The sequence below is a fragment of the Mustela putorius genome, unplaced genomic scaffold, assembly GCF_011764305.1.
Source record: "Mustela putorius furo isolate JIRA1106 unplaced genomic scaffold, ASM1176430v1.1 tig00003987_pilon_pilon_pilon, whole genome shotgun sequence".
NCBI lineage: Eukaryota > Metazoa > Chordata > Mammalia > Carnivora > Mustelidae > Mustela > Mustela putorius.
The window spans coordinates 5,996,479-6,023,746 of record NW_025422126.1 but is presented as its reverse complement, the minus strand read 5'-3'; the positions used below and the strand labels follow the sequence as shown (position 1 = coordinate 6,023,746).

General features: G+C 54.9%; 1 protein-coding gene across 4 annotated transcripts in view; it reads left to right on the top strand.

Moving 5' to 3' along the window:
- The first annotated feature begins 825 nt into the window (after nt 1-825).
- GDPD5 (glycerophosphodiester phosphodiesterase domain containing 5) overlaps nt 826-27,268 on the top strand; it is an 83,633-nt gene continuing 57,190 nt past the window's right edge. For 3 of the 4 annotated variants that reach the window (XM_013064336.2, XM_004768022.3, XM_013064334.2), the window contains exon 1: nt 826-1,689. The gene's annotated coding sequence lies outside the window, so the exon portion shown is untranslated. Of the gene's footprint in view, nt 1,712-27,268 lie in introns of all 4 variants that reach the window. The other variant, XM_013064335.2, reaches the window with a different exon arrangement.

The following is a 27,268-nucleotide window of genomic DNA, read 5'->3' as shown; positions in this document are numbered from 1 at the left end:
CCGCTCTTAAGAAAGAAAGAAAAGGGGCGCCTGGGTGGCTCAGTGGGTTAAAGCCTCTGCCTTCGGCTCAGGTCATGATCTCAGGGTCCTGGGATTGAGCCCCCCCCCCCATTGGGCTCTCTGCTCAGCAGTGAGTCGCCTTCCCTTCCTCTCTCTCTGCCTACTTGTGATCTCTGTCTGTCAAATAAATAAATAAAATCTTGAAAAAAAAAAAAAAGAAAGAAAGAAAAGATCCGCTCTTTATTTTAAAAAACTTGTTTTTCATCGCTTCCTGAAATCTGAGTATTTCACAGCTTCCAAGGTTCACCTCCGCGCCCTGAGCCCTAGAAGCTGAGAAGGAAGAGTACTGTGAGGGCGCTGTCCCAACCACCCCGGAGAGCTTCCCTATCTCTGGGAGACTCCACTACCCGCCAATAACCCACCTGACCTCCATCCAGCTTCTTTTCCGACCCCAACCCCAGTTCTTACCTCCTGACTCCCCACTCAGTACACGGCAGCCCCCACGCCCCCATCCCACACAAACCAGCCGTCATCGCCTCTGCCACCATCCGGGTCCCCAGGTGACCCAGTACACTGTTCCAATCTTTAAAACCCCCCCACCCCTCCATTGTCCTCTCCCCAGCCGCAACCTCGTCCCTGTCTGCCCCGCCCTCTCTGGGGTAGAGTACACATTCCGCAGAGCGCCGCTCTTTTCCCAGTCTCCCATTGGCTCCTGCTGCGGGACTACGCCGGGGCCGAAGGAGGGGTTCTGGGGCGTGCCCGCCCCCTGCCCGTGGGCCGGGCGGGGGGGCGGGGCCACCGCTGACCCCACCCCTTTCGGATGGGGCAGAGCCGACTGGCGCTCAGGCGCTGGGCGGCGCTGCCACGGTTGGGCTGGGCTCCGGCTCCGGCTGCAGCTCCTGTGGGGGTGGGCCGCGGGGATGACAGCAGCGGGGGTGGCAGCGGCTGCCGCTCGGGGCTGAGCGAGCGGCGAACGAGCTGGGGTGGGGGGGAAGAGGAGGAAGTGGAGCCGGAGCCAGGAGCTTCGGAGTCAGCCGCCGCGCCGAAGTCCGCCCCATTTTGCAGAGCGAGCCGAGTCCGGACCTGGGAAGACTTCCCCGCGGGGCTCCAGCCGCGGCGGCTGCGAGCGTCCTCGCCTGCGCCTTGCCCTGCCCCGCCTGCCCCAGCCAGAGGTTCTGCGCCGGGACGCTCCCAGTCCCGCGATCCCGGGCTTTGTGGCCGGGACGCCCTGAGCCCCCGACCCGATTCAAGTGCACCTGGGCGGGACGCTCCTGGCCCACCATACGGGTCCACGGTTGCGGGCTCGTTCCCAGCCTTTCTATAGTGTGTGTCGGAGCCCTCCGCCCGACACTCGGGTTAAGGCAGGTGCCCAGCAGCCCCCCGGCTGAGTGCAAAGGGGCCCAGAAGTCCCCAGCGTCGGGCTCCCGAGACCTGAACCTTCAGCTGCCTTCGCCCCGGTGCTTCGGACTTGGGACTGTTTGAACGCCCAGGAAGCCCCGGCCCGGCTCCAGAGCCCCGTGAGGAGTTCCAGGCGGGCTGGGCAGTCGGACTGAGCCAGACCGAGCTGGTGCTGCGAGCCGAAGCTGCCACCTTTTCTGCCGCCTCGGACGAGGGGCTCAGCGCTTGCCCGGAAGAAGGGAGCACCGGGCTACCCCCTGGCGCGGCGCCGGCGAGAGCCGAGAGCTGCAGGTGAGAGAGTCCCGGATGCCGGGTAAGGGCGGCCTTCGACCCCAGCGGGACAGCGCCGGGGCCAGCAGCGGGCGTGTGCCGGTCACTAGCTGGGGCTGCAGCTGGGTAGGAGAGGGCGCGGGAGAGGACGGAGGAAGGGAGAAAACAGGCACTTATTGAGCGCCCATTGTGTGCGGGTCCGCGCCCCACCCTTGCGCAAACGGTCCCTCTTGTGCGGCTCACTACTATTCCTCGAGATAAAAAGGTGTTGTGTATTGTAGCCGGCTCTTACAGATGGGGAAGCTGAGGCTCAGCGGGGTTGAGTGACCCTGCTCTTTCACTCTGGGGATGAGAGTGGGTAGGAGGGTTAGGGTGGAGAGGGAAAGAAGCAGGGAAGGGAGAGAGAAAGGAAGTGGATAGCTGCCAAGCAGGAGGCGATGGGGAGGGGTCAAGGTAGGGCCACTGGGGCATCCAGAACTGAACCTGAGGCCCGGGAGGTGGCTTCCTCTGACCTCCTTCCCTCCCACTCCCTGGCCAAGTCACGTCCGGGGAAAGGTGATCCAGAGTTGAGGGCAGAGGTAGGAGGCTTCCCAGTTCCACAGCTTCCCTCCTTGTGGGCCCCAGACCAGGGAGCCATGACTCCTTGCCCCTGTGTGCCAGACTCTACGGTCCTTATGACATGGTAGCATCTGAGATGCCACTGAGATGCTGCTTACATGTTGGGAAAACTCACTCTAAAGGTCCCCAAGTCAGAGCCCATCAGAGCTGGGGAGGTGAGGTCTCCCAGCACTCTCCAACTCCCATCCTTCACATTGTCCATGGGACATGGGAGGCTGGTGGGGTGGAGGATCTCAACTGCCCTGGGGCCTAGAGCAAGTTAGTGTTTGAGGCAGAAGTACACGTTAGGAAGCCTTCCCAGACATCCTTCAAGGTATCTACTCCCAGCTAGCATCTTCTGGGTGGGTAGCTGGGGTTTTCCCAGCCCTCATGTGAGGTCAGGGTGGCCACTTCTGAGGCTGCTTTGAGAGTCTTGTGTGGTTGTTGCTGGGGTCCAAGACAAGCAAGCAGCCTCATTGCCTTTGGCCGAGACTGGAGGTCTGACCTCAACTACTCCTGGGCAGGGGAACCTGCCAGACACCTCTGGCCCTAGAGGAGAGGGGCTCGCTCAAGGTCTCAGGGCTGGGACTGCCAGTCTGGGGGCACAGTCCCATGAGTCTGGATTCCCAGGCAAGGGCTCCTTCTGTTGCCCCTTGGGGCTGTGCCGAAAGAGGGGTGTTGTGAAAGATAGCTTGGCATGAACTCTGTGGGTTCTTGTTCTGAATCGGGAGGGGGAGAGAATGTGGCCTTGGTCTAAGCCCTGTGGCCTTGGCTGGGACTAGTTAACCCCTGCTGTGCCCAGCTATCCGGAGTCTAGGGGAACCACCCTGGAAAGCCCCTGGGAGGTGGAGGAAGGTGGGGAGATCGGCTGAAGGCTGGAGTCTCGGTCGAGGGGCTGGAGGGGTTGGGGACACCAGAAGAGAAGGTAACTGAGGGGCTTAGGATTACCCCCACTCCCATCGGTGAGGATTCAAATTCTCATAATAATCCCTGCATCTAAACAAAGCTCTTTTTTGGTGAGATAATTTCACACCTGTGATCTCATTTCATGGCATGGTGGGAAGAACCTGGAACCTGGAGTGAGGCAGAATGGGGGTTGGGGAGGCACCTGAGACCTCTCTGATGCATCCATGGCTCCAAGCTTCACCTGTAAAATGGGGTCAAGGCAGGCTGTTTGTTACGTGCTCAGATAATGGGGCCATCACATCTGGCAAACTGTCAAGTGCTCAGGAGATTTTCATTTCTGCCAAGACTGGGCTTGTTACCAACGGCTACCACGTGTGGGAAACTGAGGCTCAGAGTGATGAAGCCACTTGCCTGGGACCTTTGAGTTTGCTTCAGGAACTGAGAGTTGACTCATGCCAGGTGCTCTGGAAGCTACCCAGATGGAAAAGGCAGTGGGGCGACTAGCTCCCAATTGGGTGGACTAAACAGCGCCAACAGACGCGCTAAGTCAGACAGACTGGGTGGGCGTGAGTCCGCGCTTCTTCCCACTCGCCATGTGGCGCTGGGCAGAGCTCTTCACTCCTCAGAGCCCCTGGCTTCTCTGTAAATTAGAATTTCTCCTTTCCAAGGCTGTCCTGAGGATGAAATGAGATATAAATGTATAGCGCTTGGCTGAATACCTATTTCCTTCCTAAAGGAAGGAAGCTTGAATTTTGACCAGGAAATCCTCAGGCTTGCCTTAGATTAGAAGGCTCTGTTGCAGGCTCACAGACTTGGGTTTGCTCAGCTGGGACTCCTGAATGGGTCATGCTCCTCTGTTCTGTAGCCCTCTATAATCTGCTTGGGGACCCGGCAAGGGGCCTCTAGATTCTGAGTCCCTCACCCCAGGGCTGTTGGCTCCTGGGATTGGGGGATGCTGGTACTCATTGTGTCTGTGGCCCATTGTCTGGCCTCCAGGGCACAAAGGTGTGGTGAATAATTTACAGAGCTGGGAGGCAGGCTTTAGGAAATTGTGCTCAGTGGAGCTTCTGAACCCCTCCAGAGCAGGTGGGTGGTTCTTATCAGTGGTGGAAGAAGTCTTGGGTATGGGGGGAGGGGGGACAGGACCCCAAAAATGTGACCTATCTTCAACCCTGGCTCTTCTCTTATTGGAGGCGGGGGCAAGGTGGACCCATAGGAAGAAAGAGAAACCAAGCTAGAAGAGCTAGGATCGAGCTGTGGGCCTCTGATGCCAAGTGGGTGGTGGTGGCTGGCAGGGAGAGGCCCTTGAGGACTGGAGTAACCCAGAAGGCTTCATCAAGGAGGAAGATGTCTAGGTTAGGACAAGAGGCAACTTGTTATGGCCAGTAGGGGTCCCGACATTAGTTCAAGGTTGAAACCTGGCTGTGTGAGATGGTGAACAGGACACCGACCCCACCATACCTCCGTTTTCTCCTCTGTGAAATAAGCGTAGTTATGGGTCTTATCCATAAAGTACATGGCGTGATGGGTACTTGGTGAAAGGGTGCTTCACTGTTAACTTGAAACATGGGGTGGGCTTGCAGAAGGGCAGACAAGATGGTGTAGTGAGCAGAGAGGCAGGGAGAACTCTGGGGTCATCATCCAGGGGTTCGTGGGCTCAGCGAGGGGTGTGGAGACGAGGAGCAGGTGACCAGGGCCTTGAATGTAAGACAGAATTCACCTTTCAGAAAGCACTATGCTGCCCCCGTCTTCATCTTGTCTGTAAGATGAAGGCCCCTTTGTTGTGCGTTTAAGCCCTTGGCTGGCACAGCCGCTGCAGGGACCTCTGGCTTAGTGCTCATCACCGGCTCCTGGACCTGTCCCATGGAGGCCTATCACGGCCCCTTTGCTGCTGCTTTGCTCACCTCCCTGTCACTCAAGGCCCAGCTCCAGTCATGATTTCCCCCAGAAACATTCCTGGATTACCTAAGCCTCTGGTCACATCTCCTCTGAATTTTTAACACTTCCCAGGAATAGTCATAAATAATACCTACCCCTGCATCACATTTTGCAGTGTGTAGGGTGTCTCTCCGTACTCATAGCACTATACTGATGCTATTGACAGTAGCCAATGCCCTTGAGTACTCTCCATGAGCCACTGTGCTAAACACTTTGTAAAGATTTTATTTATTTATTTTTCAGAGAGCAAGAGAGTGAGCACAAGCGCACAAGCAGGGGGATCGGCTGGTGGAGGGAGAAGCAGGCTTCCTGCTGAGCAAAGAGCCCAGTGTGGGGCTCGATCCCAGGACCCTGGAAACATGACCTGTGCTGAAGGCAGAGGCTTTAACCCACTGAGCCACCCAGGCGCCTCTGTGATAAGCACTCTATAGACACTCTCATTCACAGCTCTGGGAGGTAGCTACTGTTATCACCCAGAAACTGGGTTCTGAGAGGTACCCTGTCTTGTTCAAGGTCACACAGCTAGACAGCAGGGAATGAATAATCAGCCCCCTATTTGGCACTGAACGAACGTCCTGTCCCCTCAACTTTCTCCAAGTACCTCGAGAACATACCTCACATGTAAAATGCCTGGAAATGAGCCTTATTCTCAAGGATAAGGAAGGGCCAGGTGTCCAGGCCCGGGCGTGTGACTGGGTGTGAGTCGGGCCTCCTCTGGGGTCCTGTTTGCCCATGTCTGTGGGGTGGGGGATTCTGAGCCCCCAGCGCTACAGCCTTCTGTAGTATCCTCTGTGACTCTGGAAGGTAGAGGAAGAGACCACAGCAACCAGGGCCAAAGGATGTGGTGTGACAGGCAGCTGTGATTTTTGGCCTGGCCACTGTCTGGGCCAGCAGGCTCTGTAGTTAGCTGCTGCCTCCCCTGAAGGAGGGTGGAGGCCTGGGCTACTGGCAGCACAGTCATTAGCCGGACGGAGAAGACCCTGTGATTGGGAGCTGACGGAGCCATGCCAGGCTGGCGGGGCCACAGCAGGGTCAGAGGCAGGGCAGCTGGCTGGGCAGCTCCTTCTTCTTCCTTCGCGGCCTCCAAGGTGGTAACAAGTACTCACTGGGCACCAGAACTTTGGAGGCCAAAGCTTGCCCTTCTTCCTGTTGTGGTGGTCATGGGAGTAGAGCAGTGAGGATTCCAGCCACGCCCAAAGATGCCTCCTCCTAGAAGGTTCCACAACTTCCCTGAAGTGGGGACTCTGAGCTGCCTTTTCTGCAGACCCACGCCCCTCACTCGAACTGTGGTCTGCGGAAGGGGGCTGTGCATGTCTGCTTCCCTTGCTGGCTTGTCAGAACTAGATTCTCCACCTCTCCAATTCTCCCCTGCTGACTGAGCTCCTGGCACAAAGTAGTGACCCCCTAGTCAGGGGAGGCAGCCCCTTGGACAGCCTGCTCAACCCCTATTACCTCTGGTCCCTTACCTGTAAAATGGGGCTAATGATAATAGAGGGGGGGCGGGGCGCTAAATGAGATGACAGAAGGGAGGGACCCGGCCAGGTCTGGCACGTGGGCCAGTGCTTGGTCAACCTGAGTCCCCTCCCCTGTCCCTGGGTAGCCCTGTGTGGGAGTGAGTCAGAAAGAAGCTGATTGAAGAGTCTGGCCAGTGATACCAGGAGGGAGGGTGGAGGACTTCCAGAGGAGGACACTCTGCTGCCTGGGGGGAGAACTCCGTCAGAGAGCTGGGGTTCGTGTACCTTCCCCTGGGGGCAGGCAGCTGTCATACACAGAGGGCCCAGAGCTAAGTTCAGGACAGGTGGCAGCACCGGGGTGGCCAGCGACCTGGTTCTTCTCAGGCCTTAGGAGCAGCAGGATCCCAGCTGGCAGGAGCCGTCTGGGTCCTACAAACTGGGCCCTACAAGTAGCAGAGGCTGGGCAGAGAGCGAATCCTTCCTTAAACGGAAGCAGTGTTCATTTGGTCTGTTTCCTGGCACACATGCACATCCAAAATGTGGTTTGATTGTTGGGGATTTTCATCTGCGGGCGGTGTTGTGTGTGTGGCGGGGGGCGCGGCGGGGAGAGACACAGATACTAAACAAGTGGGCACATAGATAGAGTGAAGGGTGAGCTCCTGGGGCAGGGCCCGTCCCATCTGTGTTTGTGGATGGTCATAGTCATGCTCAAACCACAGCCTGAGTGCACATACTCATTAACCATGTGACTTGGGGAAGTGATTTACCCTCTCTGGGTCACAGTGTCCCCGTCTGTAAAATGGGGACAATTATAGCACCTGGTGCATAAGGTTGGGGTGAGGAGTAAAGAAATTATATGTATAATGCACTCAGAAAATTACTGAGCACGCAACAAGCACTCAAGACCTGCTATTGTTAGCTCTATCCCCAGCACACAGCAGGGAGTTTGACAGAGATCAGGAACAGCCTGTGGAAGGAATCCCAGGCAAAGGGCTCTGTGGAATGAATGAATGAATGGCCTGGGAAGGAGGGTAGGACACAGGAGCAGTGACAACATAGGATGGGATAGAATGAGGCAAGGAAGGCCAGGGGCTGGGGTTGTCCAGTGTTGGGTGGGGAGGGTATCAGGAAAGGCTTCTTGGAGGTGGTGTCCCTAGAGCTGAGTGTGAGCATATCCTTTAACACACAGAAGGACCACGGCGCCATGCACTTCCTTCAGAGAGGAGAGACTCCTGTCCCAGGGGAGCTGGTGGGGAGCCTAACTTGGGCAGAAAACCCCACAGGCTTCCCTCTTCCCAGGATTACACGCTGTCTCACCACCTGTGATATCCTGCTTTGAGGGCATGAGGAAGGCAGGTGCGGAGGATGTGTGGGCTACCTGAGAGTCTCAGCTCTTCCCAGGCCTGGCACCAATCTCCCATGGAAAAGGATAAACAGGTTTTGCTCAGAATCCCACCTCTAGAGGTGGTCTTGCAGCATTATCACTCTGGTGGCTGTTTAGTTTTTAAATAAGTGGACGCTTCTAAAGGAAAAAATACCGTGAAGAATTTGTCTCACCCTCCCATGCAAGAGGCTCAAAGACACTGACAGGAGCTGGGATCCCCAAGTATTGTAAAGGAGTTCGCCCCTGAGAAGTCCTGAAGTCAGGGGTCCCTGGGGCTGTCTGAGCTCCTGGTTGGCTGTGGTGTCTTGAGGACAAGACCTCACCCTTGCTGTGAAATGGGCTCTGGGCATCTGGGCCCATGACTCTCAAATTTTGCTGCACGCCAGAATCCTTTAGGAAACTTTAAAAAGTCCTGCCTGGGCCAAAGACCGAGGCATGAGGAGTTTTTAAAGCTTCCCGGGTGATGTCTGCTCCCCAGGCTTGACAACCAGCCACCACCCTCTGGGGCCTGCGTTCTTCGGGGTCCTCAGAGGGATACCCACACGCCCCCGTGAAATGGAGCTCATGGCTTCCACTCTGTATCCTCCTTTGGGGCCCAGCCCTCCCCGGGAGCTCCCTGCCTGGAGAAATGGAGGAGTGGGAAGACTTTGCAGTCTGATAAGTCTGGGTTCCAACCCTCCTCTGCTCCCTGCTTGGCATCTTCTCTGAGCCTCTGTGTCCGCCCTGCCCCGACTAGTGCTCTTCCTCCTGCCCTAGCCACCTGAGGCTGGGTCTCTTGGAGGTGTGAGGAGGGACCCACACCCTGTCTTGGAGCCCTTGCCTACTCCCTCTTCTCTAAGAGATAAGACGAGGCGGCAGACATTTTGTTTTGCTGGGGTTTGTTTTAATGGCCAAAGCGTCAGACCCTCTGTAACAATGAAGCCTTGTCTGAGTCTGCTTGTTTTTCCAACCTGGACACCCAGCTGCACCACCCGCTTGAGGCCCTGTCCCACCTGGGAGAACTGAAGAATGTTAGAAGGTTGTTTTTTTGTTTTTTTGGTTTTTTTTTTTTTTCATTTAGGGGAGGGTCACGGGGAGACATTGGAGGCCTCTGTCTGGCCCTCACCAATAACTGACCCCATTTAAGTCAGCTGTCTCTGTTGGAAGCCAGTTCAATGAAATTATTTCAACGGAGTCACCAGGATAAGTTTTGTAAGCCGAAGAACTTGCATTTGTGCTCTTTGTTGGTCACTGATAGCGTGACCTTGGGTGCGTCGTTTCAACTTTTTTTTTTTTTTTTTTTAAAGATTTTATTTATTTATTTGATAGACAGAGATCACAGGTAGGCAGAGAGACAGGCAGAGAGAGGGTGGGGGAAGCAGGCTCCCCGCCGAGCAGAGGGCCCGATGCGGGGCTCGATCCCAGGATTCTGAGATCATGACCTGAGCTGAAGGCAGAGGCCCCAACCCACTGAGCCACCCAGGCGCCCCTCGTTTCAACTTTTTAAACCCCGGTTTTCTTTTCTGGAAAATGCCTAAATAGGATGTCCTTCTTGGGCTGTAGTGAGACGTGAATGAATTGCTTGGTGCCTCCTGCAGAGTGAGCACTCAGAAACTGTCCTCGATTGATTGTCCTCCTTCGGAGCCCAACGCTGCCTCCTAGGCCTCCCTCCCTGGGCCTGGCCCCACCCCTGCCTCCTGCTTGCTCCCTGTGCTGGGACAGCAGAGGCCTGTGTGCTCAGTAATAGTGACGAGTCCCCCATAGCTGCCCCGCTCCCCTCGTTCACCCCTTGTGTATTTACAAGCAACTTTCAAGGTCTGTTCAGGGAGAAGGCTGCAGAAAGAGGGTTGTCAGGGGTGGTGTTTGGGGTGGTGTTTGGTCTCCTCTGCTCTGGCCCTGCCAGAGGGGGTGTCTCAGCCCAGGGTGAGCTGCTCAGGCAGACCCGTAAAGTGGTGGGCAGCACTCAGAGTTCACAGTCCCCCGGGAGCAGTCACCGCCCAGGGCTGAAGTGGGCCGACGTGGCCAAGGGAGGAAGTGGCCAGTGATAGGGACTGGGGCTGTGGTCCGCAGTAGAGGGAGTCAACCCCGGAGACCCATGGTGGTGGGATGGAAAGCCTCAACTATCTCTCTTCCTTCCTCTAATCTCCCACTGGGGCTCCCCCATGGGTAAACTTACCCAGAAGCTGATGGCACGGAACCCAGTGCAGCCCAACCCATGGGGATCAGGCTCCCCGGCCCTGGGCATTGTGGGGAGGGGCCTGGAGTGGCAAATGAAAGGTACTCCTCACTTGCTCACTCAAAAGCCATGGAGTCCCGTGGGCCCACCCTCCTCAGGAAGCAGTTTAAGGATAATGTGTTGTTACTTGAGCATCCCCCTTCTGACGGGGATCTCAGCCCCCCACCCAAGATGAACTAAAGCGTTCCACCTGCCGCAATCTTCCCAGAGAGGGAGCTCTGGGGGGAGCCCATCTCTCTATCCCTGGCTTACCAGTGGTGCCTTAGCCTGCCTTTGAGATTGGCGCCTGGGCCTCTGCCTACCGTGCCTGCTGCTCTGTTGGGCTCCACCCCCACTGGTCCCAGGAGGACCTGGCTCTGAGTTTTGTCCAGCCTGATCACCTGAACAGCCTGTGGCTCTGTCCCTCCTTGTCAGGCAGTGTGGAGTCGTGGTTAGAACACAGGCTCCGAAACCAGACTTTCCTGAAATCCTGACTCCACCATAAAAGCCTGGAGAATGACACATTGTGCCCCTTAATCTCTTATGCTTTGGTTTCCTCAGCTGTGAAATGGGGGTAACAGAGGGTACGCAGGGTCACTGTGAAGAATAGAAGAGTGAGGAAGTGTGAGTACTCAGGATGGTGCCTGGCGAGCAGGGAGTGCCCAGGAAATGACAGCCTTTGCCGTGATCACAAAAAATACAGCGGGAGCCCAGAGCTCACGCTGTGGCTGGACCATCAGTGAGAGGACGGGGACCGTCACCACTTTCAGTCTAGACTCTGCTCTAGTGACAAGGCTCTCATAGGGTCATGCAGCCTGGCAATACTGTGGACACCCATGTGTCAGCTATCCACCCCTCCCCCCAGTCCTCAGCTGCAAACCATGTCCTGTGAGAAATGGCTTCTCATTCTGTCAAGCCTCAGTTTCCCCATCTGTGACAGAGCAGCTGGACTGGGTGTTGCCAAGTTGTGCCCCCGAGTCCATCTGTGCCAGAAGAGGAATCAGGTTGTCCCTCCCATGGAGGATCTCTTGATGGGGGGCAGGGGATGGGGTGAAGGCAAGTGGTCAGGACACGGGCCAGTTCTGTTCGTCACAGGTGGGCTGGGCAGCCATGAGCAGGAGGCAGAGGAGAAAACAGGAGCTAGAAGAGAATGAGAGAAATTAGGGGGGCTTCATGGCAAAGTGGGTGTATGAAATGAGTCGTAAAGGTAGGCTAGGCCCTCTGTTGGGCCATCTTGGAAGGGAGAGGATGCATGGCCCTAGGGGAGCAGTGAGTGGGGCGTGCAGTACCAGAGCTCACAGCAGGCACCCAAAGAGAGAGTGGTGTGGTGGGAAATCAGGCTTCTGGATTTAGACCAACCTGGGTTTGAGTCCTGGCTTAGTTTCGTGTTGGTTCTTTGATGGTGGACAGGTAGTTTGGCCTCTCTGACCCTCCATTTGCGGGTAATGTGGGCTTCCTGTCAAGCAGAGAGCTGGAGGCATGGTCAGAAGGAAGATGTGTTGGGGTACATGACATGGAAGAGTGGAAGACACCTGTGAGGCCCCTGGTGCGTGGCATTTTGGGGGTGGCTGCACAGGCCTGGGACGCAGAGCCCTTCTTTGCATCCAGCCTCCCCTGAACCCTCCCTCCTCCCTGACAGAACGGGTGCCTCTGCCACAACTTGCCCTGGGCGTCTGAGGAGGGGCGCTGAGATGCCCAGAGCAGGTGTGGTAGGGCCTTGATCCTCAGAGGCCTTCCTGAGAAGGGAGGTGTGTGGCTTCTGAGCCTGTCCTGGCTGCAAGGCCCAGCTCTGCCTCTTTTGATCAGGACTTAGAAGACACCAGGCGGGTCACTCCACCTCCCAGAGCCTTGGTTACTCACCAATGAAACAAGGGCAGCAGCTCTTACCTTGCAGGCCTGTTTCACTGCTGAAATGACCCTAGTGGGTGAGCTCAGGCCTCTTATGTTAGATGGAACTCCACAATCCTCCTCATGCTTCTCTCCCTCCCCCGGTCCATTTTTAATGCCGCCTCAGGAAGTTCTTTCTTGTGTTTGACTCAGAGCCATTGTGCTGTAACTGGAACCTCCTCCCTCTTGCTGAGGGCTCCACAGAGGTGGACTGAGCTGGGCCTAGAGACCTGGATCCTGGTGCCCACTTGACCTGTCTTGCTGTATGGCCTGGAGCCAGTTAGCGACCTCTCTGGGCCATGGTGAGGATGTCTGTGCCTGGGGTTCAACTCTCACCCGCGAAGATGTATGCAGTTCTGCCTAAAGACTGTTTTCTTAACTCTCCCCCGACCTGGGCCCCAGACACCTGGGGAAACCAGCAGGTTAGGGTCCTGCTAGTGCTGGTAAAGGCTGAGTCCACTCTCAGACCAGGGCTCGCAAGGGCAGCTAGGGAGTTCAAGTTTAGATGGGGGATTCCTGGTGGGTGGGGTAGCACCCTCCTCTTCAAACCAAGGATTTTGAGAGCCTGGATCTCCTCCTACCCACCCAGCTAAACTCACTCAGCTAAAGGTCAGTCACATTTCTTGAGTCCCTCCTTGGAGAGTATCTTTCCCTTATGAAGTCTGCTTTAACCCCTCATGTTGTGGGGAGAGCCCGAGGCTTAGAGAGATGAGAAGACTGGCCTGGACCCCACAGCCTCTCTGTGGGGAGTGGTGAGGGTGCCCAGAACTCCTAATTCTGCCCTGGCGTCCCCCATGGCACCTGGGCCACTCTGAGTCCTCTAGGTCCTTGGTCGGGTAGAGCATAGGGGAGCCAGGTGGTCATGAACAAGGCTGTTTCTGGTCTGGGATGGGGGATCTGGGAAAAAGTTGGCCAAGGAATGGAGGAGGCAGAGGGGTCAAGAGCCCAGGAGTCCTGAGCTGCGGCCTATTCTGAATGCCCTGTGAACTTCAGTATTTGGTTTCATGGAGAAATCAAGATTTGTTTCTTGTTGGCTTGGGATACCTAATAGTTTACGTTTTTTAAAGCACTTTGATATCCATGGTGTTACCGAATCCTCAGCAATCAGTGAGAGGCAGCCTGGGACTCCTCCGGGAGGTCCGGAGAAGGTGAGCTCTGGAATCTGACAAACAGGGGCTTAAATTCCAGCTCCCACCAACTCGAGTGCCCTCGAGCAAGTGAGTGAGCAGCTGAGTCTCAGTTTGTTTATCTGTGAAAGGGACAATCATTCCCAGCAACAAATAGCAACAGCTGTCTGGCTGGCTGTGCTGGCCAGGGCAGGATAACACGTCTGTAACCACTGGCCCAGCGCCTGGGGCAACATCACAGTTTTCATGGTCTTTAGTATCTCCCCACTTTATAGACGAGAAGATGGAGGCTCAGGGAAGGAAGGTGACTTGCCTGAGGTCACGAGGTCATTTAGCTTGGTCCTCCAGACTTCCTGTCTGTGGCTTTTTCCTCCAGCTCTTCCCTTTCTGTCTTCAAGTGACCTCACACCTCATTTATCCAGTCTTCAGCACGATGCTATCTGATGAGGCCCTTAGTCTGCCCTCCCCCACCCACATACCTAACAGTGCTTGCCTGGCACGCAGTAGGCACTTTTAAGATGTTTCTCCCGTGCACGAACATGTTGGTAACTTGGTAGGAAAATGTAAGAAGTATTTTTCCAGGCGGCTAAGCTTGTGTCCCTAAAGTTTCCTTCTGCTCCCTTATCCCCTTTAAAAACAACCTTTTTAACAGTTTGGGTTGGAAACCTTTGTGAAAAGGATAGATCACTTCCTTTCCATGCACAATGCCGACATGGTTAACCTCTCAGAGATGGGCCTGGGGCACAGACTGCGTTGCTGGGAGCGCCAAGCCCCGCCAACCCCTGTACCCAGCAGCCGGGGCTACTGCACCTGCTCCATGAGATTGTCGGCCTTGGCAGGCTTCTGGTTCTTCTCACCCTGACCTTCTTTCTGCTGCCCACAGACAAGCCTCCAGCTATCCAGTACCTTTCTTCCCTCTTGCATGTGCATGTGTGTTTCCTTTCTGATTTACTATTTCTACCAGTCAGGGACGAAGAGATGCGACAATTGAATTTATTGGATTTGTTCATTCATTTGTGTGTTCATACCTATTCAAATAGACCCATTCTGGGTCCTGCTAGGAAATCATCCATCCGTCTATCCATCCACCCACCCTCCCACCTTCCCTCCCTGATCAAGGACTTCTGCAGTGGCTTGTAATCAGTCCAGACGTGACCACAGCCTCCAGGCAGTATATGCGGGGTGAGAGTGATGTACCTCACACGTGCCGGTACAGGACCTCCGGTTTATACCCTGCCTCTGCGTGCATCAGCACACTGAGTTTTTGCAACAGCTCTGAGAATAGCATTCGCCCCATTTTGTGCATGATTAAAGCAAAGCTCAGCAAGATGAGGTCTCCCGCCCAGTGGCCAGCAGTGAGCATGGAATTGCAAGGGGAGCTCAGGTCTCTAGCTTGTCCCGTCCCCTGTTCCTTTTCCTCTGTGTTCCGTTTGTCAGCCGGATGATGTCCCTTTCATTTTCTGCTTCTGTCCCGAAAGATGGTTGGTGGTGGCTTAGGTCAGACCCATGCCTCTGTAAAAAGGCCAGTGCGAAGAAGAGTGCCCTGTAGTGCCCATACCTTGTTCTGCAGTAGATCAGCACACATCCTCCAGGCCACACTTGTGCTCTCAGGAGCCCTGCTTCCCTGTGATGGTCAGGGTCCTAGGACGCATGTGTGCACAAATTCGGGAAATGCTGGATCACATCGGTTGAAATGTGTTGATGTCAATTAGGGATCCCAATAGGCGGTACAGTAGGCAGCCAGCCTTCCCCAGCCTGCAACTCCTTTGTCACAGAGCAGACTCTGGGACTCATCGCCTGGAGGGGACACTTGGGGAACCGCTGATCTACAAACCCTCGCTTTCCCATCTTGCCTCCAGCTAGAGTAGCTTCCTTGCCCGAGGCTGTTTGCATTTTGACAGAGGATCACAGGGAGCATGGTTTAGCCCCAGGAAGGAATCAGTAATAACGGCAGAGTTTGGGCGAGAGGAAGTGCAAGGTGGAGACCCTCTCATTCTTATTCTTTCATCCTCCACAAAACGTATCTCAAGACATCTACTGCGCGCCAGGCACAGAGCCAGCATCTGGAAATGCCAAGATGAATCTGACTAAGAAGCTTCCATTTCATTTCCCCATGCCCGCCAAGGGCTTTTAAAGAAAGCCAAATTCAAGCCCTAAAAGGAATAAGTAATTCTTCTCGTTTTTCAGGGGTCTTTGTGGTGAGTGTGGGTTGACGCTTTCTTCATCTGGGCTTTAGTCCTGGGTTCTGAAGGGCATGAGGGAGCCGCTTCCAAGAGCAGTTACCCTGGGCAGAGGGCACAGAGGTCATCAGGGAGGGCAGGAGTGTGGGAGGTCCAGAAGGGGGAAGGAAAGAGGGAGGAATACTTCCCCTGGGATTGAGCTGGGGAGGGGCAAGGGGGGTTCTGTGGGGGGATCTCCCCGCAAAGAAGCACAGAGGTTATCCTGGGAGTTGTCAGGGTGGCAGGCTCTAGCCAGCTGGGAAGAGCATTCTTGGAAGACAAGAGCCTGAGCAAAGGTAGAAAGGTGGCAACAAGTGGGTTACGTACGTCTTCAGGAAGCTGGAAGGAGCCAGGGTGATGGGGGAAGAGGAAGAAAAGGGGGTTTGCTGGAGATGGGGGTGAAGAAGCTGCCCGGGGCAGATCAGGAGGGTCTGAACACCAGCTGAGGGGAAGCATCTGGAAGGGCCAGACCATGTCATGTTCATCCCAGTGTCCCCTGCACCTGGCGGTGCCCCGTTTGCAGACTGACTGGACCCTTCCGCTGTGGAACCTTGAACAAGTCCTCCTCTCTGGACCTTGAGTCACTCATGTTCATGTCAGGCAAAGTCACCTAGCACTTCCCCTCCAGCTCTGAAGGACTCTCAGGAATTCTTGATGTGTGTGCAGGGCAAGGCGAGAGTGTTTCTCCCCACCCCCTGAGATCCACTGGGCTGCCCCAGTTGGGCACAGGCCAGAGGCTCCCTGGGTGTGGGGCAGCCCATTTGCTGGGGCTGGGGTCAGGCTGGCTCTCCTGGTGGAATTCGCTCCTCTCTCCCCCTTCAGCAGTTGGGCAGTGGGCTCAGGACAAAGTGCCTTCGTGCCCTCCCTACTAGATCTTCTCAGACCCCAGGCTGTGCTCTGGGGGGAGGGGGAGTTGAGCCAGCCCCGGGTTGAGGGTTGTGCACATGAAGCAGTTTGGTGCAGGGTAGGAAATTCTCCTCCTTCCCTCTTTGGAAAAATGGCTAAGTTACTTAACCTCTGAGCCTGTTTCCTCATCTGTAAAATGGGAAAGTTGTAATTCCCATTCTGGCCTTTTCTGAAGATTCCATGAGATAAAGTTTATGGAAATGCATAGTAAACTCACTTACCCCACATAAGTATAAACCATTTTGTCAATAACATGTATTTGTCCTATTTCCATGATCCCCCAGGGCCTCTGGCCCACTCACTTCTTTCTGGAAGCCTCCCCACCCCACCCGTACCTGCTTACTATTTACCATGCGGTTTCTCCTGCTGAGTACATTTTATCCAGGCCAAAGCGATAGGAGCCCATGAATTATGTACAAGCAGCACATGCAGGCCTGGGCTGTGTTTGCACTCCTTTTCTGGCATGCATTCCAACAGGAGAGACAGCCCTGCCCTTCCTGTGTGCTAGGCCCTGGACCAGATACAGTCCCCTGTCCGGCTGTCTCCCAGAGGTCTGCAGAGTGTTGGGTCCTGAGCCCCGGGGAAGGATGGGGAGCACACATAAGGAAGTCCTTCTCCCCAGCTCAGCTGTCCTATTCAGGAGGCTGGGTCCCACAGGTCCTACAGGAGACTCTGGCCTGTGTCCCTGGGTAGGTGAGGGGGAGGGGAGTGGTTGGGGTCCATGGGCAGAAGGACACAGTCATCCCCCCTTCCACTTCCCAGAGGGTACCAGGAGATGTCAGTCAAGGTGGTTCTGATCTCTGATGTGGATGCTACTTTATTTCTGGGGGCTAGGTGCCCACTCTGGGAGCAGCCTGCAGCTTGTCACAGAGTGCTCGGTCAAAGCCACTCTGCCCGTGAGGAGGCACAGGGGGAGAGGAGTGGGCTGTGCCCAGCTTCCCTTCCCTCAGCGTTTTGAGGGGCCTTCTCAATGCCCTGGTTCCTGAGAGGCTCCCAGATGGTGTCCTGGCTCAAGTAGGGCTGGGGTCTCCAGAGACAGCTGGACTCAGCCAGCAACCAGGGGTGTCACAGACGCTCCCTCCTCTTAGGTTGGCGTGGGGGCAGGGGAGCAGGAACAGGCAGGCAGAAGGATATAATGGAACAGGAAAGTCATTTTAAGCAGTTTATTGAAAGAAGAGCCAGGAAACATAAGCATCAATTGTCCCTCATCCTAAAAAGGCCTGACACACCCCAGTTCCTGTCCAGCTCTATCCAGTGCCTCTGCAACCTTGGATATGTGATGCAGGCTCAGCTGGAAAATGCTGATGACAAGGCCAGCCTCACAAGGCTACTGTAAGGTCAGATGAAAGGCCCCAGCAGGTGGGACATTCAGTAAGGTACTGGGCACATAGTAGGCCACCAATTCACAGGGAGGATCTAATTATGGCCCAGAGCAAAGAAATCGGATTTTTAGTCGATGTGGTGTTTAAGCTGGAGAGAGAACATTTCTTTAAATATCCTTGGAAAGGTCAGCACAGCTTAGATGTGTTCTCAAACCTATGACCCCAGCAGAGGCGCTTCTAAGTTGCCAGGTGTTGGGGAACTTCCTTCTGGGACCAGGCAAGCCTCTGTGGCCAGGTCACCCAGGGTGTGAGGCATGACTCGGCATGTTGCCAGTGGCCCAGGGTGAGTCCCTAGTCTCCCCATCCCCATGGAAGGAGGGGAATGGGCACCTAACTCTCTTGAATGGGGAGATTCATGTGAGAAATGATCGGTAAAACTCTACTGGGAAAAAAACACAATGGACACATAGTGGGTGCTTGGGGGCTTTCTGCAGGAAGGTGGCCCCAGGTGCTGGCCAGCGGCTTGGGGCAGAGAACCCAGCCTCTGCTTCCTTCCTGGTGTCATGGCTATGCTCTGCAGCCCTCCCTTGGTCTCAGGCTCTGGCCGGGTCAGGGACTGCTGGCTACCTCATGGTCACGGCTGACCCCCAGGCCAGCATCCCAGGGCTAGCCGCACTGCTGGCAGCTGGCAAGGCACTAGGCCCCTGCTCAGCTAAGAATAGAAGGCTTTGTGTGAATTAAGCAGCAGCCGGATCATCTCAGTCCTCCTAGCCTGGCCCACAGGGCTTTATTAAGCAGGATCTGGGGCCATTGTGGGTCCTCCCGGGTGGAGGAGGGAGAGGGTGGGTGAAGGGTGCTTGGGCTACCACAGGCTTCCTCAGGACTTCTCTCATGTTTCCACGTGAGGATGATTTTATTTTTTTTCCATAAGTAAGGCTCACTGCTCCTCCCTTCTCGTCCCTGGGGCTGGCTGGGGAGCATTACCCAGGGTTCCTGGGGGAAAATCTCTCTGAGATGTGTTCAAACAAACAAGCTGGCCTCTGAGAGGAACAAACGGATCGATGAAAATGGCTTTGTCTTCAAGGAGAGCTGATGACGGCGGTCATTTATTGAGGGCCTACTGTATGCCAGAACCTGGGCTCCACACTGGGGTCCTTGGCTCATCTAACCCTCACAGGGGCACTGCGGGAAGGTGTCCTCATGCCCACCATGTGCACGAGGACACCAAGACCCAGTTACTACTTGGCAGAGCTGAGATCAGAACCAAGATGTGTCCTTCCTCATGAGTTGGGGAAAATGTGAGAGTCCTGGTTCCTGGAAAGAGCCCTGGGCAGGGAGGACTTCATCTCAGAGCAATGACTTGTGCTTTACTTTACGTTACCCCAGGACTGGATGGGGAGGACAACAGAATAGATGTAGGCACCTATTTGTTGAGTTGGAACGAAACCAAATCCTGTGCATCTCAGGCTCCCCTTCTGGGAAGTGGACTGAAGCTGCTTGGGGCAGGGTCATGAGGCCATAGCTCCATATTCCTGGTGTTTTGAACAGTGAGTGTCCGGGTCCCCCATTCTCTGCAGGGCCCTGGCACCTCCCAGCTCCCTTACCCCTTAGTGATTACTCCCAGTATGAAAACTGGAAGGAGTCTTAGGTCATGCTCTGGTTATACAGGTGGGAAGCCTGAGTCCCAGGAGAATAGAGGCTGGGCTGAGGTCATGAAGTAAATGTGGTGGGAACACATAGTAGGTGTTTAAGAAATCCCTTCTTTCTTCCAATGTTGCTTCCCTTGGGCTGAAGGGCTAGAGTGGAACGGGGGATAGAGTTAGCCTGATCCTAGGAGGGAGGGAAGGAGGGAGGAAGGCAGGGGCCAGTGCTGCAAGCCTATAATCCCCCAGTCCCATCTGTGTTTGCCCAAACCTTGTCTAACTCAAAGCCCCCTCTTCTGTGAAGCCTGCCTGGACTCCCTTCCCTAACTGCCCTTATAACCTCCCTCTCTACCCTGAGAGTGGGAATTTTTTTAAGCTGTGGTAAAAAAACATATAACTTAAAATTTACCATCTTTATAATTTTTTCTACTGATATTATTTATTTTTCAGAGAGAGAGAGAGCAAGCACAAGCAGGGGAATGGCAGGCAGAGGGAGAAGCAGACTCCCTGCTAAGCAAGGAGCCCAATGTGGTACTTGATCCCAGGACCCTGGGATCATGACCTGAGCTGAAGGCAGATGCTTAACTGACTGAGCCACCCAGGTATCCCGCAACTTAATCATTTTTAAGTGTATCATTCAGTAGTGTTAACTTTATTCACATTATTGCACAACATATCTCCAGAAGTTTTCGGCTGACAAAACTGAAATACCCAGGGCATCCAGCTGGCTCAGTCATTAAGCATCTGCCTTCGGCTCAGGTCATGATCCCAGGGTCCTGGGATCCAGCCCTGCATTGGGTTCCCTGCTTAGTGGGGAGTCTGCTTCTCCCTCTCCTTCTGCCCCTCACCCTGCTCATGCTCTCTCTCTCTCTCTCTCTCAAATAAATAGAATAAAATCCTTAAAAAAAAAACCCACTAAACTACAACACCCATTTCCCCCATCTTCCAGCCCCTGGCAACCTCCATTCCATTATGAATCTGACTATTCTAGGTGCTTCGTATCTGTGGAATCCTACTGTATTCATCTTTTTGTGACTGGCTTATTTCACTTGGTATAATGTCCTCATGATCTGTCCAGGTTGTAGTGTGTGACAAGATTTCCTTCCTTTTTCATGGCTGAATAATATATTGCCATAGGTGCATACCACATGTTTATCCGTTTGTCTGTTCCTGAACACTTGGATTGTGAAGAGTGGGAGTTTTGAAGGTGAATGGGCCTGGTTCGAACCCTGTCTTCTGGCATCGTTTGAGCTGTGAGTCTCAGTCCTTTGTCACTTACTGCTGAGCCTGGTGGGGTTGCAAGGATTAGAAATCGTGCATGTAAAAATGCCCAGCAAAGCAGGTTCCCAGTTGGGGTGGTATTCATCCTCATTATGCACTTTCCATCTCTGGATGGATTCCCTTTTGGTATTTTGGGGACCCACATACCCAAACTCACCTTAACCCTCCTCCACAAGGCCAGCTCAGAATTTGGTGAATGAGCAGCTGTCCCTCTCCCCGGGCCCAGAGAGGGACAGAGACTCACCCAAGTTCACACAGTGGGTCAGTAGCCATGCCAGGATTACACTGTCTCCACCCTTCCCGCTCAGGGAACTTCCTGCTGCGGTAGCCGGGCTCCAGGTAGGCCTGGCTCTCCAGGGGCCCATATATAATCCTGCAGCATGCAGGGCTGGGGAAGACCGGGAGCAGGGAGATGAGCATCTCAGGCTCCTCTGTGTGGGGCCTGAGGCAGGTCGCATCTGCCAGGCTCCTCTGATGGCCACCTTCTCCCAGGGCTGCAGACGGCAGTGCTGCCCCAGCGATGAGAGGCTCGTGTCTGATTCCTGCGCATGGCTCAGGCTTGCCTGAGGTCCTGCCTTGCACCTGGGAGCTCACACTCTGATTTCACTCACCTGTTCATTTGCTTACTCCTTCACTCGGTCATTTATTCAGCAGCAGCTCCCTGAGGCCTGCCGGGGTACCAAGCAGACCTTGAAGGCAGTTAGTATGGCATAGCAGTGAATATCGTGCTTTCTGGGGCTGAACTGCCTGGGTTCAAATCTGGACCCTGACCATTACCAGCTCTGTGATCTTTGCCAAACTGCTTAGCCTCTCTGTGCCTCAAATTCTAATTCCCTAAAGCAGGGATAGTGATGTTCCGGTTACTATTATTACAAATCAAAACCACCTCAAAATTTTGTGACTTTATAAAAGAACAACCATTTTGTTATCTCAGCATGTATAGGTCAGGAATCTTAAGGTGGGCTCAGCTGAGGGTTTCTGGCACCAATATAGTCAGATGGCAACTAGGGCAGCGAGGAGCTGGGGCAGCAGTGGTTGGCTGGGCCTCTCGTCGCAGGGCTCTGTTCCTAGCTGTGGGCTCACGTGGGCTTCCCCATGAAATAGCAGCCTCGGAGCTGTCAGGTAGTCCCCACAGCGGCCCAGCGCTCCAGCAGAAGTATCCCGGTGAGGGTGGCAGAAGCTGCATCACATTCGATGAGCTGGCCTGGGGAGCCTCATGGTGTATCTTCAGCCATTAGTCCAAACTCCCCGCCCAGATTGAAGTGGGGGTAGCATAGACCCTACCTTTCCCTGGGAACATTGTAGAAAGAGCATGTGGGATGACAGATACTGCTGCAGATGTCTCTGAAAATACAGTCTGCCATGGTTGTGAGAGTTAGGTGAGTCAAAACATAGGAGCCATCTAGAACAGTGACTAGGCATTGTAAATAAGTGATAGCTATAGATAATCAAGGGTGATTTTAACCATATGCAATTTACTCATGGAGTGCTGACTTTAAGACCTGATGCCCAATACAGAAGCCAGTTCACTGAACTGCAGCATTTCCCACTTGGGTATTGAGGGATCTACAGGAGTTTGATGCACAGAGGGAGATAGCTGTGTAACGGTGTGGAGTGTGGTGTTCCTGGGGCAGGGAGTTAGCTCCAGGTGGCTGGGACTCCCCTGAGATGAGGTGGGGGGGCTGGGAAGGTGAGAAAAGCTTTGCATGTAGGGCTTCTCCCAAGGGGTTCTTGGCTGTTTCTCAGGCAGAGATATGAAAGGCTGGAGAAGGGGCCTGGCTAATGAGGGAGCCACTTCTGAGGTGTAGTCAGCAGGATTTGGGAAGGTGCTGGGCTTAGGGGGTACAGGGAGAGGACAGGGATGTTGGGGCGCATGCCCAGGTGTTTGCCCAGAGCATTTGCATCCATTTTGCATGTGATATACGTACCCACCCTCACTTGCCTTTTTCTCCCCTTCTGGTATATTGGATACTTTGCAGTTTTCCTCTGCTGCAAGGGGAGATGAAAGGGTGGGAGTGTGCCTGCCTTGGCAGAGGGGTCTGGGGGAACCTAGAAGCTAACCCTAAGGAAGCCGGTAGGGCCAGAGAACACCCAGTGGCCTCAGCCCTGCACCTCTCCTGGCCTCTCCTTCCAGCACCCCTTCCTACTCTGTAGACTTGCAGGGTCTGAGTGGAACAGATCCTGAAGGTTGTGGTGTCCTCCTCCCACTCACATCACAGATGGGGAAACTGAGGCCTGGGGACTTGCTCCACATCCCACGGCAAGTTAGTGAAGGAGCCAGCCCCAGATGCTCCATGTGGCTGCCGCACTCAGGGTGCCTCTGATTCTGTTCAGCAGGAATAAGAGCTCTGTAGGCCTGGGTTCCTCCCTGCGAGCCCCTCCAGCCCCTGCTCTGCTCCTGCAGCCTCCTCCCATCCATTCTCCATGGCCGTGGCTGGGCACAGGATTTCAGTGAAAGAGAAGAAGGGCTTAGCAGTCATGTGGTCCTGGGAAATTCACCTGTCTCTCACCTGTAAAGGAGCAGCCCCCCAGCAGCCCCCCAGACCCTTCTGTCCTGACAATCAGATGGACTTGCCAAGGCTGGCTTCTGCCTCTGATGTTGGTGCTGACTCTGGGGAAGGGAACAGCCAAGGATTACTCGGTGGGGCATGTGGGCCACCATGGGGAGGCAAGGCAGGACCAGGGCTGGGGAAGGGGACTTAGTCTTGATCCTAAAAGCTCTGAGCTGTGACCAAGCTGGGCCAGCCCTTCCCTTACATGGGAGAGGGGGCCCAAGGGAAAGATCGGGGTGGGATCTGAGCAGGAGCTCCTCTGGGGGCCAACTCCCCACCTAGCACTGAAAGGGAGGGCTTCCTAGAGGAAGAGGTTATGGAAACTGAGGGGGAAAGAAGGGCAGAAGCTGCAGAACTATGAGCTATTGCCGCCGCCCTCTGCCCCAGGCCCCTGGTGTGCAGAGGTGAGAGCCAGCCCTGAGCCCCAGCCAAGCCAACCTTGACTCTTGGCACCCATGGTGCCCATGGGGGAAGCAGAAGCCCAAGTCCATGCTGCTTCCAGGATGCTGCATCTGTGGGCCTGTCTACACCTCCACGAGCCTGTGTTTGTGCGTCCGTGTGTATTTGCCCGGGCTGCCTGTGAACATGCGCTCTGTATTTGTGTGTGCCTTCCTCTGTGTGTTTGTGCATGTGCTTGCTCGCACACATAGGGATAGAGATAGGGACAGGGGTGGAGAATGAGAGGGGCCCCTTGCTTTCCTGCAGGCCCCGGGGGTCTCGCCTTAACACGGCAGACAGGTTAGCCTGTGTCTACAAGGGGCTGTTAGAGCTCCTGGTTTTAAGCCCCAGGGGGAGGGGAGGGGCGGAGCAGAGACAACCTTTACCCTGGTAGGTGTGCGGGTAGAGGGGTGATCCAGAGCTCACCGATGGGGCAAATTCAGCAGAAAGATGAGTTCCCCAGGTGTGGGGACTTTCTCCCAGGGGCTCTTGTGTGTAGAACTTGGGCGGGATGCTAGGACTCAGTCAGATCAGGCAGTGCCTCAGCCCTTCCAGAGCCATACGGGGACGTCAGGACGCAGCTGGACACAGCGTGGCTCCTGAAGCAGGCTGTGCAGGGCTCATGAAAACAGGAAGAGGCATGCCCGATCTACCAGGAGAGTCAAGGAAGGCTTCCTGAAGGAGGGGTTTGAACTGAGACTTGAGGGCTTTTTGGTGGGAGCTGAGGGGAAAAGGTTGGGTAACAGGTCTCAGGTAGGCCTAGGGGCTTGAGGAAGGTGGGTGGGAAGGGTGATTCTCATCTGCCAGGTCTGGAAGACTGAAGAATGGAGGTTTCTTGAGATAGGGACAGGGGTGGAGAGCACTTAGGGGAATGTGATGAATTCCTATTGGGCCACCACAGGTATGAGGTTCCCAAGCCAGGATGACCAGGGGTCACTGAATACTCGGGCTTTGAGCTTGGTCCAGAGATGGCACTGCTGGATGATCTAGGAGAAGGTGAAGGGCAAGGGAGGACAAAGGGCTCGGGAAGAAATGCTGCATGAGGCCTGGGGAGAGGGAGGGGCCTGGAGACAAGGAGGGAAGCCAGAGCAAGTGATGTGCCGTATGCCGGGAATGAAGGATGTTTCCAGAAGGAGGGTGAAGCCCACCGTGTCAGGGAGAACTGAGAGCTGCCCAGTGGCCTCACTCACATGGAGGTCACGGTTGAACCTGGCAGGAACAGAGAGCTGTGGGTTTAGCAGCAGGTGGGAGGGAGGGAGAGGGGACACGAGTGTAGACATCTTTTTCAGAGGTTTGGATGAGAGGGAAGGAAGGAAGGAGAGTGCAGGCTAGAAGGGGGTGGAGGGGAACCAACTGGGTGAGACTCACGCCTGTTCATTGCCACCTGGAAGGAGCCAGCCCAGCGGAGGTTGGAGGGAGGAGTGGGTGAGACGGGCTAGGAGCACCTTCTTTAGTCCTCTGCAGGGGCCAGGAGATTTTCCTGGAAGGGGGAGCGGGGGAGAAGGAGGTGGCAGCCCTTAGTCCTGCCCTGAGCTCTGCCAGGCTCCAGGACCTCCATCCATCTTGGGGGTGGGAGGATCAGGGAACCCTTTCCTGTGGAGACTTTTGGCGTCCTAGGAGGCAGGAACCCCGCAAACTGAGCATCCTCATAAAGCAGGTTCCAAGTCAACGATGATGCTCAGGGCTGGGCGGAGTTGTGCTCCCATGTTTTTCTGTCCCAGGACTCTAGGGTTACTTTGGAGCTGCTGCAAACAAGAAAAGCCTGGGAAGGTCAGGGCAGGGATCCTCGGGCTTCCAAGGAGGACACACCCGGCTCCCTGGGGGAGCCGGGGCAGGGTTGGCCTGCAGGGAACTGGAGCAGGTGTTCACAGCCCGAGTCCCCCTCCTCGTCCTCCCTGTACACCACCTTGGGGCTGGCTCTTTCCAGGGGCAATCAACCGACGAGTCTCACCCAGTTTGTCCCCCTCCACCCCTTTCCAGTGAACACTCCCTTTCTTCCCAGTGACCAGGACGTTCTTTCTCTGGGTCTAGCCGAAGTCTGTCCTGCTGCGTGTTCCCTTCTGGTGAACTTGTTCAACCCTGCTCTGTGGAGCCAAGCTGATCAGCCGGCCTCTTTGAGTGGCGGCCAGTGTTTTTACAACTTGTTTTCATAAAGTTGGTTTGAAGTCTCCCTGCATTCCCAGAATGTCAGACCCGCCCTGATTCACAAGGATTGACCAAAACAGGATCTGAGCCAACCAGAAGAATCTGAGGACTTAGTCATTCTCCTTGGATCATCTACAGATCCTTCTGCTTTCCTTCTAATAAAAAAAAATGAAAGTTAGCTCAGATGGCCAGGAGGGGACAGCGTTCAGGGCTGTAAGCAGATCAGACCATGCTGGCCGGTAGAGGGGTCAGGGCTTAGGCTTTGCCCACCTCAAGTCCATTTTGCTGCTTGCCATATGGGGAAGCTTTAACAACTCAAAGTCTGAGCCTCAGTTTCCTTGTCTCTGAAATGGGAAAATTAATGGTACCGCTCACCTAGCTGTCTTGGGTTGGGTGATCTAGAACCAGACTGTGAGGCAAGGATTCAGGTGAGAGTGATGTATTAAGAAGTTTTCCCAGAAAAGAAGCTGCTAAGGGCATAGGGAAAGTAGAACCAGAAAGAGGAGGAAAAGTAAGAGTGGAAGGGTGCTTGGCTCAGTCTGCACGGGAGCTCTGGGGACAGGGGACCAGAGCTGACTGCCAGAGCAAGGATGCTAGAGAACTCAGACCTTTACCCAGGTGGTCGTGGTAAAGGGGGCCCCAGGGAATGACCATGACTGCAAGTGAAGGGATTCCGGCAGGCTCTGGGTCGTCTGCCCACACACTTCCATACATGTTGGCGGCTAGGAGGGATCGTGCAAGCTGGTGTGTCCCTGAATGGTAAAGGGATCCAGGGAGCATGTGTGAAGCATGACAGAGGCCTCTCCTGAGAATTCGTCTGTGGATTATATTCCAATAGAGCGTATATGGAACTGATCACCTGGAGTCTGGCCCAGAGGAAGTTCCAATAAGGGACAGCTCTTCTTGCCTGTTAGAAAGGGGGGTGTGGGAGAGGTGCCGCACGACAGCATGGTCCACACGACATGGGGCCTTCTGAAAGCTTCCTTGTGCTTCCACTGCTCCCTCAGGCCCATGTGCTCTCTTTCCACTTCCAGAAGCAGAATCCCACAGAGCTCCCCAGCTGGGAGACCTGGCTCCAGCCTCCAGCCCTGTCTAACTTGGAACCTGAACTAAGTTCACCAGATCAGGATGGACTGAGCTGGGTAGCTGAGTGCTCTGTCACCGCTGTTAATCACTAGCACATCTGACAGGCGTCTGTGGTGCTCATACTCTGCTCAGATGTGCAGGGTGTTATTCTCACCAGGCTTAACAACTAGGGTACTGCAAGACCTATCCTGAGGCCCAGGCTCCTCCCTGCCTGCTCGCCACCCCACCCTCCCTGCCACCGCCCCAAGGAGCAGAGGGTTGACGGGCAGGCCCTGTACGAAGTGTGCAGGGCCCAGGGCAGAAATACAAATAGAGGCCCGTAGATCTCTGTTGGGTATTTGAAGGTTATAAAATAAGCCCAGACAATTAATTTGATTTTCTCACCTTGACAATTATATCTTCATGATAGAAATTGAAATATACATGTAAAGTAAGGATTTTATGCAACTGAAATTGACAAAATAGCAAAGAAGACCGAACATAATTACAAGTACACATCTGGGTGTTTCGTTGGTAGGCCA